This window comes from Cherax quadricarinatus, chromosome 13 (genome assembly GCF_038502225.1).
Source record: "Cherax quadricarinatus isolate ZL_2023a chromosome 13, ASM3850222v1, whole genome shotgun sequence".
In the NCBI taxonomy this organism is placed as follows: domain Eukaryota; kingdom Metazoa; phylum Arthropoda; class Malacostraca; order Decapoda; family Parastacidae; genus Cherax; species Cherax quadricarinatus.
This window is the reverse complement of record NC_091304.1, coordinates 33,774,068-33,793,904: the sequence shown is the minus strand read 5'-3', so window position 1 is coordinate 33,793,904 and position 19,837 is coordinate 33,774,068. Positions and strand designations below refer to the sequence as shown.

Genomic DNA, 19,837 nt, shown 5'->3' with positions numbered 1-19,837 from the left:
GTGGAATAATAGAATTGGCCTAAAATAGTACTCAAAGTGGGCAAAATCATCAGCGTGTAAATACAGGTCCTCCATCACAAATCAGGCATCATTGGGACCTGTAGTGTGCCGGATTACAGAGTGGTTAGGTTAGAATACACTTAATAAAATTAACCAACTTGACTTACACAAAGTTCATTGAGCATTGGCAAAAATCGAACATTTCCGCTACTTTGAGCTCAATTTCAAGGTACTTTTCGACATGAAAGCAATCAAAATCATGTCTATTTCTGTAATATATCTTCCATTCTATCAAATGAGTCTAAAAAAAATGAGAATACAACCATAAAAAACATACGAAAATATACTGCAAAGAGGCGGCTAATGGCTGAGAAGTTAACTCCCTTATTTATCGTCCGTCTTTTTTATTTTTGTTGTACGTTAAGAAGCATCTTTCCATCATACATTGCCCAAGTTTCAATGAGATAGCTCAACAAACAACCGAGAAAATAAATATTTACCAAAAATCATATATGGCAAGCCCAAGCCAGGTACTGGAAATAAGTCACTTTGTCTGACTTTTCTGGGTTATCCTAGGTTCTCTATACATACACTGCTATGTATGATAATCTTTGTTACTGTATTTGTGTATACCTGAATAAACTTATTTACAGTGGTCCCTCAATTATCGTCCTTAATCTGTTCCTATTATCGAAATAGGCGATTTTCGAATCAATTTTTCCCATAAGAAATAATGTAAATCCAGTTAATTCGTTCCAGACACCCAGAAGTATCAACAACAATTTTTTTTTTTACCTAAAAGATAGATTTACATGCACAAAAGAATGAACATTCAACATGACAGTTACCTTTATTGAAGGCTGTTGTTGATGAATGGAAGACAGGGAGGAGGAGAGAGGGAAGAGAGGTTATTGTTTGGAAGGGGAATCCCCCTCCATAAGGACTCTAGGTCACTTCAGGAGTCACTTCCCTAGCATAAATATAGATTTACATACAGAAAAGAATGCCAAATAAATGTAAAGCACTAATAAAATGTATAAATGAACATTGGTAATAGGGGTAGTTGATGAGTGGAACGGTCTGCCTAGTAGGGTGATCCAAGCTAAAACATTGAGTAGTTTCAAATTTAGGTTGGATAAATACATGAGTGAGAGGGGTTGGATTTGAGTCGGACTTGCACCTGAGCTTATTGCTTGGGTAGCATTTGTTCTGTTAGTGGGTTGGATTTGTGAAGGACTGGCCTAGTATGGGCCAGCAGGCCTACTGCAGTGTTCCTCCTTTCTTATGTTCTGAAAGCTATGGCTTGGGTAGTTTCAAATTTAGGTTGGATAAATACATGAGTGAGAGGGGTTGGATTTGAGTCGGACTTGCACCTGAGCTTATTGCTTGTGTAGCATTTGTTCTGTGTGGAAAAAGACACTTATGTACAGTTCAGGACATTTATTAAAGGAAACGTTTCGCCACGAGTGGCTTCTTCAGTCCTAATACAGAGAAAACTAAGAAAATGCATATACTATATAGTGGCAGGAGTCAGTTGAAGTGACGCATGGGTAGAGGTGGTAGTAGTAGTAGTAGTAGTGGAACTAAGGAGGTGAGGTTAGAGAGGGACCTGCTGACATCATGTAACAGCAGTTCCCAGGATGGGTAATATCCTCTTGATTAGTAATTTTGAAATACTGTAACTACCGTATTTTTGCTTTATAGTGTTACTGACAGTGATTAGTGCAGCTTCAATGCATTTTCTCTGTCTTAAGTCGTCTTTAATCACTAATTTAGCTTCATTGAATTTCATGAGGTGTCCAACATCATCCCTATGTTGAACACATGCGTTTTTGCGGTCATCATTTTGCAGGGTTTTTGGAAGTTGCTGGAACCATTCCAGGATGCTAGGAATGGGTTCAACAACTCTGCTCACATGGCACCTACACATACCAATTGTTCTAAGAACCTAGTCCTCATTACCATACATAAGTATTAAAAATTTGAAGCAAATTGGATGAGGTGTTCTAGAACTACAAGTGACAGAAAAACGAAAAGTTGGAGGAAAGACAAAAAGAAAATCCTGGCAACCACTTAACCCTTTGACTGTCACAACCCCCAATCCTGAGGTGTCTCCTGGTGTCGCAAAATTTAAAAAAAAAAATTATTTTTTCTTATGAAATGATAGAGAATCTTTTCCCGATTGTAATGACACCAAAAAAACGAAATTTGATGGAAAACTGACGGAATTATGCTCTCGCGAAGTTAGCGACCTCGGCGATATTTACAAATCGGCGATTTCGCCCACTTTGAGCCCTATTTTCGGCTAATTCCGTTATTCCAGTCAATCAAACTCATAGCTATTTCTTCAGAACTCTATTTTTTCCATCGATTGAGTACAAGAAACTGCCCATTTACCGATTTCAACTACCCAATAACATGGTCAGAAATTTGCAATTTGGCCAATTTCACGAAAATTAAAAAATATGACAATTTCAAAATAAGGTCCAGAATGAACAAAGCAGACATTCCTGGCTCTAAAATAACATTTTCTTTGCTCATCAGTCATGTCTCCAGGCCCCTCTGATATTACTCTTGCTTTCTATTTTGAATTTTTATTCAAACAAACAATAGAAGATTTACTGTTATGCAGACTACTGCAATACTGTAATTGTAAAAATTACATCAACCCATTCATGACTGCATATTAGAATGGCTATTTGGATATTTATTGGACAATGACATCATTTGTTTACTTTTGAACATCGGCAAAAATCAAACAATTCCCGTACTTTGTGCTCCATTTCCAGGTTCTTTTTATAGTAAAATTAATCACCTCTATTTCTATAATATAGTTTCCATTCTATCAAATGAGACCAAGAAAACGAGAATACAACCACAAATACTATACGAAAATAGACAACAAAGTCAGCATTTTAATTAAAAAAAACGGTCGGAGTTTTTTTTTTCTCATTATGCACTGCGAGCTCCAGGATTTTTTTTATATGGTGCACACTGACCACACAGACCCATTCTCTCACATGTGGGCCTACCAGCTTTCTCCTGCCTGATTTGAAGCCGCTAGAATTTATGAGTATATATACGTCAAACACAGTACCTCGTAAACGTATATATACGGCCGCGACAGTCAAAGGGTTAAAGGACCTCCTTTGGGGATAATAATAGAAGTACCCTGAGGACACTTGTGTATTGCCCCAAGGCAAGGATCGTATCATATTCAACTACCAGAAGTGTATTAATACAGGTACAGTAGAACCTCTACTTGTGAGCGCATTCATGTGCGAGTTTTTCCAAATACGAGAAGTCATTGGGTTGATTTTTTGCTTCCATACACGAGCAAAATTTCCATAAGCGAGTAGACCTCAAGGGAGGTTCCTTGACGCTGGTGAGGGGCTCTTGCTCTTGATCTAGGGAATTGTATCTCATTTGTTTGTTGGACTATCTTACTGAAACTTGGGCAATGTATGATGGAAAGATGCTTCTTAACGTACACCAAAAATGAAAGAAATCAGAGCATAAATAATGAAGTTCACTTCTCAGCAATTAGCCACCCTTTAGCGATATTTTCTTATGGTTTTATGGTTGTATTCTCGTGTTTTGGGTCTCATTTGATATAATGGAAGATACATTAAAGAAATAGATATGATTTTGATTGCTTTCACGATGAAAAGTACCTTGAAATTGAGCTCAACGAGGGAGAAATGCTCATTTGCTTGACTATGTTCAAGAGTAAACAAATGATGTTAATGTCCATTCCAATATGCAGTCGTGAATGGGTTGACATTATTTATACAATTATTACAATAAGGCATAACAGTAAATCTTATATTATTATTGTAATAATAATAATAATAATAATAATAATAATATAATAATAATAATATGTATAATATAATAATACGTATAATAATAATAGTATAATAATATAATACAATAATAATAATAATACTATTTTTTTTTTTATTATTATCACACTGGCCGATTCCCACCAAGGCAGGGTGGCCCGAAAAAGAAAAACTTTCCCCATCATTCACTCCATCACTGTCTTGCCAGAAGGGTGCTTTACACTACAGTTTTTAAACTGCAACATTAACACCCCTCCTTCAGAGTGCAGGCACTGTACTTCCCATCTCCAGGACTCAAGTCCGGCCTGCCGGTTTCCCTGAACCCTTTCATAAATGTTACTTTGCTCACACTCCAACAGCACGTCAAGTATTAAAAACCATTCGTCTCCATTCACTCCTATCAAACACGCTCACGCATGCCTGCTGGAAGTTCAAGCCCCTCGCACACAAAACCTCCTTTACCCCCTCCCTCCAACCTTTCCTAGGCCGACCCTACCCCGCCTTCCTTCCACTACAGACTGATACACTCTTGAAGTTATTCTGTTTCGCTCCATTCTCACCACATGTCCGAACCACCTCAACAACCCTTCCTCAGCCCTCTGGACAACAGTTTTGGTAATCCCGCACCTCCTCCTAACTTCCAAACTATGAATTCTCTGCATTATATTCACACCACACATTGCTCTCAGACATGACATCTCCACTGCCTCCAGCCTTCTCCTCGCTGCAACATTCATCACCCATGCTTCACACCCATATAAGAGCGTTGGTAAAACTATACTCTCATACATTCCCCTCTTTGCCTCCAAGGACAAAGTTCTTTGTCTCCACAGACTCCTAAGTGCACCACTCACCCTTTTCCCCTCATCAATTCTATGATAATACTATGTATAATATAATAATACATATAAAAATAATAGTATAATAATATAATACAATAATAATAATAATAATAATATGTATAATATAATAATACGTATAATAATAATAGTATAATAATATAATACAATAATAATAATAATAATAATAATAATAATAATAATATATGTATAATAACAATACATATACAGTGGACCCTCGACTTTCGTGAAATTCGACCTTCGGCGAGTTTTTTTGGCAAAATTTGGCCTCAAGTTTTGTGATTAGACTCGTGTTTCGGCGACCATCCGGTACCCGTCCGCCTGTCACCACGCACACCAAGCCAGTCTCCCATGCCATTCACGCTCAGTGTCCCATTGTTTACCAACACATGACCATCACCCCGCTGGTTCATACAATACATTTCATAATAATCTATTGTTTTTTGTGCTTGCAACTGCTAAATAAGTCATCATGGACCCAAGGAAAGCTCATGCAAGCCCTTTGGTAAATAAAGTGAGGAACACGATCCAGAGGGATTTTGAAGGGTTTGAGGCAGACCCTGTCCCTGCCGACCCTCTGCCTGTTGTGGAAGGTGTTGTGGCATTGGGCAAGTCCATGGGGTTGGAGGTGAGTGACGGGGATGTGGAAGAGTTGGTGGAGGACCACAGGGAAGAGCTAACCACTGATGAACTGCAAGAGCTTCAACTGGAACAGCATCAGATCACAGCTGAGGAACTTGCTTCAGAGGAGGAAAAGAGAGTGAAGGAGGTTCCTTCTTCAGTGATTAACCCTTTGACTGTCGCGGCCGTATATATACGTCTTACGAGGTACCGTGTTTGACGTATATGTACTCATAAATTCTAGCGGCTTCAAATCAAGCAGGAGAAAGCTGGTAGGCCCACATGTAAGAGAATGGGTCTGTGTGGTCAGTGTGCACCATATAAAAAAAATCCTGGAGCACACAATGCATAATGAGAAAAAAAAAACTACCGTTTTTTTTTTTTTTTAATTAAAATGCCGACTTTGTGGTCTATTTTCGTATAGTATTTATGGTTGTATACTCGTTTTCTTGGTCTCATTTGATAGAATGGAAAACATATTATAGAAATAGAGGTGATTTTGATTGATTTTCCTATAAAAAGAACCTAGAAATGGAGCTCAAAATAGGGGAAATGTTTGATTTTTGCCAAAGTTCAAAAGTAAACAAATGATACCATTGTCCAATAAATGTCCAACTAGCCATTCTAATATGCAGTCATGAATGGGTTGATGTTATTTATACAATTATTACAGTATTGCAGTAGTCTACATAATAGTAAGTTTTCTATTTTTTGTTTGAGTAAAAATTCAAAATAGAAAGCAAGAGTAATATCAGAGGGGCCTGGAGACATGACTGATGAGCAAAGAAAATGTTATTTTAGAGCCAGGAATGTCTGCATTGTTCATTCTGGACCTTATTTTGAAATTGTCATATTTTTTAGTTTTCGTGAAATTGGCCAAATTGTAAATTTCTGACCACATTATTAGGTAGTTGAAATCGGTAAATGGGCAGTTCCTTGTACTCAATCGATAGAAAAAATGGAGTTCTAAAGAAATAGCTATGAGTTTGGGCGACTGGAACAATGGAATTAGCCGAAAATAGGGCTCAAAGTGGGCGAAATCGCCGATTTGTAAACAGTGCCAAGGTCGCTAGCTTCGCGAGAGCATAATTCCGTCAGTTTTCCACCAAATTTCGTTTTTTTGGTGTCATTACAATCAGGAAAAGATTCTCTATCATTTCATAAGAAAAAATAATTTTTTTTTTTTTTTTAAATTTTGCGACACCAGGAGACACCTCAGGATTGGGGGTTGCGACAGTCAAAGGGTTAAGGACACGTGTGGAATGTGGAATGAGTTGCAAAGTTTTGTTGAAAAGTATCACCCTGACCAAGCTGAAGCAAGCCATATCTGCAACATGTACAATGACAGCATTGTGTCCCACTTCAGGGAAATCTTAAAGAAATGCCAGAAAAAGACCTCTCTGGACAGATATTTTGTGCGACAGGGGTCCAGTGACTCTCAAGTTGTTCCCAGTGGCATTAAAAGAAGAAGGGAAGTAACCTCAGATAAGGACTTGCTACCAAAAGTCCTAATGGAAGGAGATTCTCCTTCCAAACAATAGTGTACACCTTCCTCCTATCACCTCCTCCCGTCTTCCATCCACCCAGAAGCTTTCAGTAAAGGTAAGTGTAATGTTATTATTATTTTTTATATGCATGTACTTGATTTCTCATTGATTTCAGTATATAAATCTTTATTTAACTTGAAAAAAATATTTTATTTTAATATTTTTGGGTGTTTGGAACGGATTAATTTTATTTCCATTATTTCTTATGGGGAAAATGGTTTCGAGTTTCGTGAATTTCGACTTTCGGCAAACTCTCTGGAACGGATTAATCACGAAACTCAGGGGTCCACCGTATAATAATAATTATAATAATAGATGGCTTCAAAAGTCCGTCACTAGATGGCAGTGTTTACCACAACAAAGAGGGAGCGGGTGTGGCTGCCTCCACCTGTTACATAATGATATATTTAATTCATTCTAGAGTATATTTCAGGTTTCTATGTTATTTATATTGTTTGTTATGTCATATTAGATGAACTGTGATAGATAAATAAGCCGTATAGATGATATTAGCGAAATTATTCAAGAAGTATTTTGTCCGGTCTCCAGACAAAACTGTCGTCAACCGCCGACACCGCCCATACCACTACATGAATTACATATTTTATTCATTTTAGAGTATATATCAGGTTTCTATGTTATTTATATTGTTTATTATGTCATATTAGATCAAGTGAGATAGATAAATAAGCTGTAAAGTTGATATTAGCGAAATTATTGAAGTACAGAATTCCACTGGAATGGATTAATTGCATTTCACTTAAATTAAATGAGAAAAATTGACTCTGCAAACAAGCAAATCCAGCTGCGAGCAAGGTCATGGAATGGATTAAACTCACAAGTAGAGGTTCCACTGTACAGTGGACCCCCGAGTTTCGTGATTAATCCGTTCCAGAGAGCCCGCCGAAGGTCGAAATTCACGAAACTCGAAACCATTTTCCCCCTAAGAAATAATGGAAATAAAATTAATCCGTTCCAGACACCCAAAAATATTAAAATAATTTTTTTTTTTTTCAAATTAAATAAAGATTTACATAATGAAAACAATCAGAAATCAAGTACAGTGGACCCTCGACCAACGATATTAATCTGTTCCTGAGAGCTCATCGTTAGTCGAAATTATCGTTAGTCGAGTTAATTTTCCCCTAAGAAATAATGGAAATCAAATTAATCCATTTCTGACACCCCAAAGTATTGAAAAAAAAAATTTACCACATGAAATATTAATTTTAATACACACAAACTGAAGAAGACATGTACAATTACATGACACTTATCTTTATTGAAGATCTGGTGATGATTGATGGGATGGGAGGAGGGGAGAGTGTGGATGGTGTTAGTGTTTAGAAGGGGAATCCCCTTCCATTAGGACTTGAGGTGTCAAGTCCTTTTCCGGGATTACTTCCCTTCTACTTTTAATGCCACTAGGGCCAGCTAGAGAGTCACTGGACCTCTGTCGCACAACATATCTGTCCATAGAGCTCTGTACCTCCCGTTCCTTTACGATTTGTCTAAAATGGGCCACAACATTGTCATTGTAATAGTCACTAGCACGGCTTGCAATAGCTGTGTTAGGGTGATTTTCATCCATGAAGGTTTGCAGTTCAACCCACTTTGCACACATTTCCTTAATCTTTGAAGTACGCACAATGGATTCCACAACTGGCATAAGCGTCTCAGGGTTAGCCCCAAACCCTTCAAAATCTTTCTTAATTTCCATACTAATTCTCACCCTTTTTATCACAGGGTTGGCACTAGAAGCATTCTTGGGGCCCATGGTGACTTATTTTGCAGGTGCAATCACTAAAAACGCTGTGATAATATGAAATCTTCCGATTGTATGTTTGGATGCGACCGCGGTGGCTGGCTTGTAAACACTGCGCAGGCCACATGTGGACGAGTCTTGAACGGAACGAATCGCATTGGTCGAGTTTTTTAGCGCTAGTCGAGGCAAAATTTTTGCGTTGAAATGTATCGCTAGTCGGATTTAACCCTTTGAGGGTCCGTCTCGTAGATCTACGGCTTTACGTTCAGGGTCCAAACCCTAGATCTACGTCATGAGCTCAGCTCACTCTGATAAACTGTGAGTGGTACATTTGGGCCTAGATATGAGAGAATACATCTATGTGGTATGTGTGCACCACATAAAACAGATCCTGCAGCACGCTGTGTATAATGAGAGAAAAAAACTGAAATCATGATTTTTCGATTAAAACAGCGACTTTGCAGTGTTTTTTTCGTATGTTTTTTATAGTTCTATTTGCGATTTCTTGGTCTCATTTGATAGAATGGAAGACATATTACAGAAATAGAGATGATTTTGATTGGTTTTAGCACTGGAAATGGCTTGAAACTGAGCTCAAAATAGCAGAAATGTTAAATTTTTGCCGATATTCAAGAGTAAACAAACGACCTCACACGTCTAATACATGCCAGCTGGTGGGTCTAATATGCATTCACAAATATGGTGATGATATTTATACAATTATTACAGTATTACATAACAGTAAATCTTCTATTTTTTGGTGTGAATAAAAATTCATTATGTGAATAAAAAATCAAAATGGAATTTATTTGTAAAGCCTCAAAACGTAACTAATGAACAGAGGAAATGTTAGTTTAGTTCCAGGAATACCTACATTGTTTATTCTGGACCCTATTTTGAAATGGGAATATTTTGAACTTTGTGTTAAATTGGCCAAATTAACAATTTCCGATCACTTTAATTTGTAGTTGAAACAGTTGACTTGGCGATTTCTTGTGCTCAATCGATAGAATAGAAGTAATACTAGTGAAATAGCTAAGAATTTGGTTGACTGGAATAATGTAATTGGCCTAAAATGGGAGTCAAAGTCGGCAAAATCGCCGATTCGTAAATATCACTGACGCATCAAAATTTGCGAGAGCATAATTTTGTCAATTTTCCATCAAATTTCGTACTTTTTGTTTTATTACCTTCACAAAAAGATTCTCTATCATTTCATAAGAAAAAATAACAATTTTTTTTTTTGAAAATTCTTGGACACTGGGGCACCACTTCAGATTTGGGCCTTGGACCTTGAAGAGGTTAACGTTATACGATGCCATTGTTGGTCGAGGGTCCACTGTACATGCATTTAAAAAAATAATAATAACATTACACTTACCTTTACTGAAGACTTCTGCGTGGATGGAAGACGGGAGGAGGGGATAGGAGGAAGGTGTACACTATTTTTTTGGAAGGAGAATCTCCTTCCATTAGGACTTCAGGTATGAAGTCCATATCTGGGGTTACCTCCTTTCTTCTTTTTATGTCACTGGACCACTGCCACACAAAATATCTGTCCAGAGAGGTCTGTTTCTGGTGTTTCTTTAAGATTTCCCTGAAGTGGGACACAACACTGTCATTGTACATGTTGCCAGTATGGCCTGCAACAGCTTTGTTAGGGTGAAGTTCATCCATAAATGTTTGCACTTAAGTCCACTTTCCACAAATGTCCTTAATCTTCGAAGAAGGCATCTTCCTCCATCTCTCTTCCTCCTCCTCTGCAGCAGCTTCCTGAGCTGTGATCTGTTGCTGTTGCAGATGAAGCTCCTGCAGCTCTTCAGTGGTTAGCTCTTCCCTGTGGTCCTCCACCAACTCTTCCACATCCTCACCACTCACCTCCAACCCCAGGGACATCCCCAGTGCCACAATAGTTTCCACAACTGGCATAGGTTCCTTAGGGTCAGCCACAAACCCTTCAAAATCCCTCTCTTTTACACAATCTGGCCACAAATTTCTCCAAGCAGAGTTCAAAGTCCTGGAAGTCACTCCCTCCCAAGACTTACCTATAAGGCAATGGAGGATATTAAAGTGATCTTTCCAGAACTTTCTTAGGGTCAGTTCAGTGTCTGAGGTCACTTCAAAGCACTTTTGAAACACTGCTTTGGTGTAGAGTTTTTTGAAGTTTGAAATGATCTGCTGGTCCATGGGCTGGAGGAGAGGAGTGGTATTAGGAGGCAAGAACTTCACCGTGATGAAACTAAACTCCTCCACCATTTGCTCTTCCAAGTCTGGAGGACGAGCAGGAGCATTGTCCATTACCAGGAGGCACTTGAGTGGCAATTTATTTTCCAAGAGGTATTTCTTCACACTGGGGCCAAACACTTCATTAAACCAGTCTAGGAAAATTCCCTTTGTGACCCATGCCTTACTGTTAGCCTTCCACATCACACACAAATTACTCTTGGCAACACTGTATTTCTTGAACACACTGGGATTTTCAGAGTGATACACCAGTAAAGGCTTCACTTTAAAATCCTCACTAGCATTACTACAAAACATGAGAGTAAGCCTGTCTTTCATAGGCTTGTGTCCTGGGAGTGCCACTTTCTCCTGCATGATGTAGGTCCTCTTTGGCATTTTCTTCCAGAAGAGGCCTGTTTCGTCACAATTAAACACTTGCTGGGGTTTGAATTCTCCAGTATCTACACACTCCGTAAACTCCTGTACAAACTTCTCAGCTGCTTTTTTGTCAGAACTGGGAGCCTCACCATGCCTTATCACATTGTGAATGCCACTACGCTTCTTAAATCTCACAAACCAACCTTTGCTGGCCTTAAAATCACAAGCATCACCACTTGTTGCATGTTCTTTACGAGATTGTCATGCAACTGCCTTGCCTTTTCACATATTATTGACTACGTAACACTATCTCCTGCTAACTGTTTTTCGGTAATCCACACCTACAATGACCTCTCCACTTCTTTGAGGATTTGTGATCTCCTTTTTGTCAGCATATCCACCCCTTTTGCAACAACAGCACACTTTATTTCCTTTCCTTTCGCCACGATCGAAGTGATGGTTGAATGGGGCTTGCCATACATCCTGGCAAGCTCTGTAACACGCACTCCACTCTCATATTTTTCAATGATTTCCTTCTTGAATTCGATCGTGTTCCTCACTTTCTTTACCAAAGGGCTTGCACTAGCTTTCCTTGGGCTCATGGTGACTTATTTAGCAGTTGTAATCACAAAAAAAATGGATTATTACGTATGAACCCGCGGGGTGATGGTCACGTGTTGGTAAACAATAGCACACTGAGTGTGAATGGCGTGGGAGACTGGTTTTGTGTGCGCGGTGACGGGCAGACGGGTACCGGACGGTCGCCGAAACACGAGTCTTTTCACGAAACTCGAGGCCAAATTAAAAAAAAAAACTCGCCGAAGGTCGAATTTCACGAAAGTCGAGGCTGCCGAAACTCGAGGGTCCATTGTACTTGTATATCATTGTATCAGCTAAAGTAATGCAAAAAGCAAATAAATATAAATAGTACACCTTTTAGAGCTTGTGTATAGTATTTTTAATCTGCATAGCAGCCCTGTGAAACTATTACACTTAACCCTTAAATGGTCCAAACGTATATTTACGTTTTATTTTTCCTGCCTCCAAATTTGGCACGATTGGCCCGAGATGCCTGGTCAGCATAGAATTGGTCTTAACACTCAGTGTGCGCAGTATTAAAAAAATCTGGGACCACTTAGTACCTTGTGGGAGCACCAGTTAAATTGAGCAAAAGCTAGAGCAAACAGTGTGGCAAACACCAAGGATTCACTGATGTAATGTCATATTAACACTTCTCTTTTAAGAGGAAAGTGATATTAACCCCAAGTTTAGGGTCTGTCGATCTTTGTCTATCTGTCTGTCTCTGTCTATCTCTGTCTATCTCTGTCTGTCTCTGTCTGTCTCTGTCTCTGTCTATCTGTCTGTCTTTGTCTATCTCTGTCTCTCTATCTGTGTCTGTCTATCTGTCTCTGGCTTTGTCTATCTGTCTGTCTCTCTCTTTCAATCTGTCTTTGTCTATCTCTGTCTCACAGGTACACATAAATGCAAGTATACATAGTATAAATTACCTAGGATAACCCAAAAATCCAGACAAAGTGCTATACTCTGCTTGAAGATGTGAGTAAAGGTGATGACGCAGTCTTGTGGCTCTCTCTGAGACAGAGAGCTAGACGGATAGACAGATAGACAGGTAGCTTGACAGACAGACAAATAAACAGACAGAAATGTTTGTGTACCAGCAAAAACAAAGCAAGGAGGATCGTCATAATCTTTTCTTATCAGCTGCGCCCTCCCCCACCCTCGTTTACGCTCATCAAACGTCAGCTCTTATCAGATGTTATCTCCCCTTATCATGTCACTGTCAGGGGTGGACTTTGTTTTTCATGCTTCAAGGGAACATGTTATTACACATTATTATTGTCCTCCTCCTTGTCCTCGTCCTCCTCCTTCTCCTGGTTATAAAATGACAAGAACTACTACAAATTGTAATTATCAGAACATAAAAATTTCATAAAATAATATGAAAAATAAAAAAAAAAGGTATATGGCAGCAGGACTCCCTGTTGCTGTCACATGAGCATCCAGTGCCAACTTCTCGGCCTCATATCTCGGTAAGTACTGACCCTAAATTTTTTTTTATGCTAAAACACTTAAAAAAAATGTGCTCTTTTTTCTATAAAAAAAAATGATTTTTTTTTTTAAATATTCGGGGCTCTATATACGTTTGGACCGTTTAAGGGTTAAACTGAAGCAGGTGGGATATGCTGAGCCATTCATCCTTAACTTTGCTGATTAGTAAAGAACTTGTAGAAGGTTGACCAACAGCAACCAACTAATTCAAATTTAAAATTAATTTTTTTTTTTTTTTTGTATAGTATATAATGCGTGATTCTCATGTTATAAAATATTGTTAAGCACAAAGAAAGCCACTAACATACATGTGCATTTTGGGCAGACTAATGCTAATGCTTACACACTATATATGTTATGGAGTGGTAAATTTTAATTATTTATTATTTTGCATTATTACAAAAGAGAGAGAGAGAGAGAGAGAGAGATACAGTGCTATCATCTTATTATACAAGTGTGAAGTGAAAGTCTTAACCCTTTCGGGGTCCCTCCCATAGATCTACGGTTTTGAAGCCAGGGTCCAAGCTGTAGATCTATACTAAAATTCTAGCGGCTTCACATTGAGCGCGAGAAGGCTGGTAGGCCTACATCTAAAAGAATGGGTCTGCATGGTCAGCGTGTGCAGTAAACAAAAAATCAGGGCACCCACATCGCATTGTGGAAACGCCATCTCAGTACGCTTTGTTCATCTTGCCTTGCGGCATGGAAGCTCTCACTCCCTAGTGAATTGGCAACTCTCCTCTCCTCAAGTGACAGTTCTAACACTGATGGAAGTGGATCTGAAGAGGAATTCTATGGTTTTGAACCATATGGTATAATGGTACCATATCATACAGTGGCACCATATGGGAAAATGGTACCATATCATACAATGGTACCATATGGTACCAGATCACTTCCATCAGTGTTAGAACTGTCATTTGGGAAGAGAAGAGTATAATGTACCATATGGTACATTATACCATATGGTACATTGTACCATATGGTACAGATACAGGGATCCCAATGGAAATAAGTCACTCTGGCTTTTTTTTTTGCATTTTCCTAGGTTCTCCACACACATGCTGCTATGTATGATCTTTATAACTGTATTTGTGTATATGTACTTACGATGCCACATACACTCGAGTAAGTTTATTCAGGTATACACAAATACAGTTACATAGATTATCATACATAGCAGCATGTGTGTAAAGATCCTAGGATAACCCAAAAAAGTCAGAGGGACTTATTTCCATTGGGGTCCCTGTATCTGTACCATATGGTACAATGTACCATACTGTACCCTATACCATATGCAATTCTAAGGGGATTGAGTACATCCCATGGCCCTACACCTGGAATAGACTGAAAGTGATGATGTGGCTACAGTTGGGATAGATAGACCACATACATCAGTAGGTGGTGGTGCCACAAGGATGCAGCATGTGAGCGTGCAGCATGCGGCACCAGCCCAGACTGGGACCCAAGCTGGTGACTCAGCATTTACAGGATAAGTGCATTGTCATCCACCGGTGGAAGGAGACAACTATGGCTGAAATGTATTTGTTTTTTACAACAATAATGCTTATGCCTCGTGCCTATAAGCATAATATAAAATCACACTGGTCCACAGATGAGTAAAACACCACTGTGCATAACACCTTGTTTCAAAGACTTTCACAGACTGCAGCAGTTCTAGGAACATGTCCAGTGACTGTACATATGTAAATATATAATAGAACTTTACTTATATATAACATTTTTGCATGTTTTTTGTTGTAAACAATTATTGTAAACAAAATGATGAAAATAATAGTGCAGTTATTGTCTTGAATACACAGAGTGTACATATATACATTATGCATTATATTGATCTCACAGGCCACAGACGTTACTTGAAAAAAAAAAAATTAGAAAAGAAAAAAGTAAAATAAAAAAATGCGACTTTATGGAACTCGCCGATGTTGCCGCCACCCAGTCATTGAGGGTCATCTTCATGCCTCTATATCTTGGAAAGTACTGATTGGAATTTTTTTTATTACCTATAGAAAAACATTATCTTTAATTCTGTAAGTTTTTTTTTTTTTTTTTAACCCTTTCAGGGTCCGTCCCGTAGATCTACGGCTTCACGTTGAGTGTCCAAACCATAGATCTACGCCAAAATTCTAGCGCCATCAAATTTAGCGCAAAAACGCTCATAGGCCTACATGTGAGAGAACGGGTCTGCGTGGTGGGTGTGTGCCATAAACAAAAAATCTAGGCACCCGCATAGCATTGTGGGAACGCCGGCTCAGTTACCCTTGTTCACCATGCCTCGTCGCAAGTCAGCTCTCACTCCCCGGAAAATTGGGACTCTCCTCTTCCTATCTGATAGTTCTGACAGTGATGGAAGTGGAAATGAAGACAAATTCTACGGCTTTGATCAGTTAGTGACCGAAAAGAATGACCAGGATATCGATAATAGTGCAGAAAACCCTGACGATCCTCAACCTTCTACCTCTGGTGTGGGCACTCGTGACTCACGGTCGGTTGTTCCTCAACGCAAGAGAAAACTAATATTTTCGCGTGGAAAAGCCTCTGACTTCAGTAATGATGATGATAGTGACGTGGATTGTGATTTTATTGCGCTCGACGATCATTCGAGTAGTGATAGTGAGGAATCATATTCACCAGTGAAGCGTCGGTATGTTCACCACCGCATGCGCTTGGGTAGTGTACCCTATGCTGTGCCCAGGGGACTGAGTACATCCCGGAGTACAGCCCATGGCCCTACACCAGTTTTAGGTAGTGATAGTGAGGATGATGTGGCTACACTTGGCATGGCTAGACCACAGGCATCAGTGGATGGTGTTAGTGGTGATGGTAGTGGCACTGCCATGCGACTCACCAGCCCACACTGGGACCCACTCGTCAGTTCAAGGACAAAGCGGAGCGTCAGCCACCAGCCCACCACAACCACAACCACCCGCACAACCAGCCTATGATGTCCAGTATCCACCAGCAAATTGTATGTGGGATTGGCAGCAAAATCCCAATTTTGTTCCCAAGCCTCACCACTTTGATGACTCTCAAAGTGGAATTCTACCTACTTGTCCCCTTGGAACCATGGCCAATGAACTGGAATTCTTTGAATTATTCTTTGACCAGCCATTGATGGAAACTATTGTCAGGGAAAGTAATAAGTATTTTGAGTACACCATGGCAAATACGATCTTATCACCACAGTCAAGACTACACAGGTGGAAAGAGACGACTGTTGCAGAAATGTATTTGCTTTTTGCAACAATAATGCTTATGCCTCATGTGTATAAGTATAATATAAAAGCATACTGGTCCACAGATCGGCTAATTTCTACCCCGGTCTTCAGTGAAATCATACCAGTGAACAGGTTTATCTTACTCTTACGTATGTTGCACTTCTCTGACAAAACCAGGCCTGACAGAAGTGACAGGCTATACAAGATTAGAAATGTTTTCATGTATCTCAAACAAAAGTTCAGCATATACTTTTATCCATTCAAGAATCTTGTAATTGACGAGTCTTTGATTTTGTTCAAAGGTAGACTGTCATTCAAGCAGTATATACCGAGCAAGAGGAAACGCTTTGGTATAAAACTGTTTGTACTCTGTGATTGTGACAGTGGCCTGGTGTTGGATATTGTTGTATACACGGGTAGTAAAACATTGAAAGATACCAAGATGTTATTGGGTATCTCAGGTGACGTAGTGAGAAACATGATGGCACCTTATCTTGGTAAGGGGCATACATTATATACCGATAACTGGTACACAAGCCCATTACTCAGTGATTTCATGCGAGTGAACAAGACAGATGTGTGTGGCACAGTGCGTTCTAATCGTAAACATATGCCCAGGCTCAACGCAGGTGCTCGTGGTGATGACGTGCAGGTGTTTACTGCCAATGACATCATGGCATTACGGTGGCATGACAAACGAGATGTCACATTGTTGACAACCATTCACCGTAATGAAATGCAAGACAGTGGCAAAGTTGATCGAGTGACTAATGAACGTATTCGAAAACCAGTGACAGTGATTGATTATACACAAAACATGCGCTTGGTTGACAAATGTGACATGCAGATTGGTTTTGTTGACTGTGTTCGTAAGAGTTACAAGTGGTACATGAAACTTTTCTTCCATCTCATGGACATTTCAATGCTCAATGCATATAATATGTACCAAATAAAGACTGGCAACAGACCACCGTATGGTGAATTTTGTTTGTCTGTTGTCAGACAACTCATAATGAAGTACCAGGTAAGAACACCTGCTATACAACAAGGTCCTCGAATTACTCAGGATATACCCAAGCGTTTGAGGAGGGAAGGTGATCATTTCATAATACAACTTCCTTCAACTCAGAAGAAATTTGCTCAGAAGAGATGCTTCGTCTGTGCACAAACAAAACGATGGCAACAAAGACGCAAAGACACTCGGTTTATGTGTGAGGAATGTAAGGTGCCTCTGTGCATGGTGCCTTGTTTCAAGGAGTTCCACAAGCTCCAGCAGTTCTAAAACTATGTCCAGTGATTGTAAATATGTAAATATATGATAGAACATTAGTATTATACAAGATTTGTGCATGTTTATTGTAATAAACAACAGTGGTAAACAATAATATGACAATAACTTTAGTGCGGTTATTGTGTTCAATACAGTGAGTTTATATATATACATTATATACAGTATTGGTCTCTCAGGCCCCAAATGTTAGTAGGAATAGAAAAAAATTGGAAAAGAAAAGAAAAACTATAAAAACCGCAAAATAATGTAATGCGCGTATGTGGAATTCGTCGATGTTGCCGCCACCACATCATTTTTGACAAACTTCTTGGCACTGTATCTCGGTAAGTACTGATCAGAATTTTTTTTTTTTGTCTTATTACCTTTACAAAAATATGCTCTTTAATTCTGTAAGAAAAAATCATTTTTTATTTTTTCAAAATTTCTTGGACACTGGAGTACCACTTCAGATTTTGGCCTTGGACTCTGAAGGGGTTAAATTCTTGGACCCTTGGCTGCCACTCTGAGATTTGGCCTCTGGACCCTGAAAGGGTTAAAGCCCTTGTTTTGCACTTTGATATGATTGCAGGTGATTTCTGTCTGACATGATTATGGGTGATTTCTGTCTTAACATGATTGTGGGTGATTTGTCTTCTCCAATTCAATATGGCAGGTATATCTTACAAACCAGCTTATATTCAGATTTCATTTGTGTTTACTGTCTTGTGCTTCTGTTAGTCTTTATTCCTGTAGTATCATATATAATTTCCCACTGAGGCGGCTTGGTGTGAGACGGCTGAGCGGGGACTTGATTCCTTAAAATATTAACCCTTTCAGGATCCACAGGCCCTCTCAGAGCCTTGTTTTCAGGGTCCCCCAAATCCCCCCCCCATTATTTTTTCTTATGAAAAGATAGGGAATCTTTTCCCGATCATAATGACACCAAAAGTATGAAATTTGATGGAAAACTTACGGAATTATGCTCTCGCGAAGTTAGCGGTCTTGACGATGTTTACGCATCGGCGATTTTGCTCACTTTGAGCCCTATTTTCGGCCAATTCCAGTGTACTAGTCGACAAAAATCGTACTAATTTTGCTAGAACTCCATTTTTTCTATCGAATGAGTACAAGAAACCACCCATTTACCGATTTCAACTGTCCAATACAGTGGTCAGAATTTAGCAATTTTGCCAATTTCACACAAATTTCAAAAGATGCCAATTTCCAAATAGGGTCCAGAATAAACAAGAAAGACATTCCTGGCACTAAAATAACATTTCCTCTGTTCATTAGTCATGTCCCCATGCCCCTCTTACATTCTTTTGCTTTCCATTTTGAATTTTTATTCAAACAAAAAATAGAAGATTTACTGTTATGCAGACTACTGCATTAGTGTAGAAATGGTATAAATAATATCGGCGCACTTGTGAAAGAATATTAAACTCACCAGTTGACATGTATTGGACACTTAGCATGATTTGTTTACTTTTGAACTTTGGTAAAAATCGAACATTTCTGCTACTTTGAGCTCAATTTCAAGGTACTTTTCATCGTAAAACCAGTCAAAATCATCTCAATTTCTGTAATATGTCTTCCATTCTATCAAATGAGACCAGGAAAACTAGAATACAACAATAAATACCATACGAAAATACAGTGCAAGGTCGCTGTTTTAATTACGCACTGTGTGCTGCAGGATTTTTTTTATACTGTGCACACTGACCACATAGACCCATTCTTTCATATGTAGGCCTACCAGCTTTCACTAGATTTGAAGGCGCTAGAATTTGAGTACTAGTACGTCAAGGACCCCTGAAAGGGTTAATATAGTATATAACATGTAAACGATATTAATTCCCTAAATTTATATTTTTCATACAGAAAACCTTGTAATTTTGTTTATGCTATTAATCAGATGTGTGTGCTGTCTAATTATAGAATTCTATATACAATAAAAGCATGAATGTGGATATGCTCTGTATGTAGTTGATATTATAAAGATTCATTATACTAAACTCT

General features: G+C 38.9%; 1 protein-coding gene across 3 annotated transcripts in view; it reads left to right on the top strand.

Annotated features, from left to right (window-relative positions):
• Positions 1 to 19,837, top strand: part of LOC128688722 (1-phosphatidylinositol 4,5-bisphosphate phosphodiesterase-like) — a 224,259-nt gene that overhangs the window by 165,074 nt on the left and 39,348 nt on the right. The window lies entirely within an intron of this gene.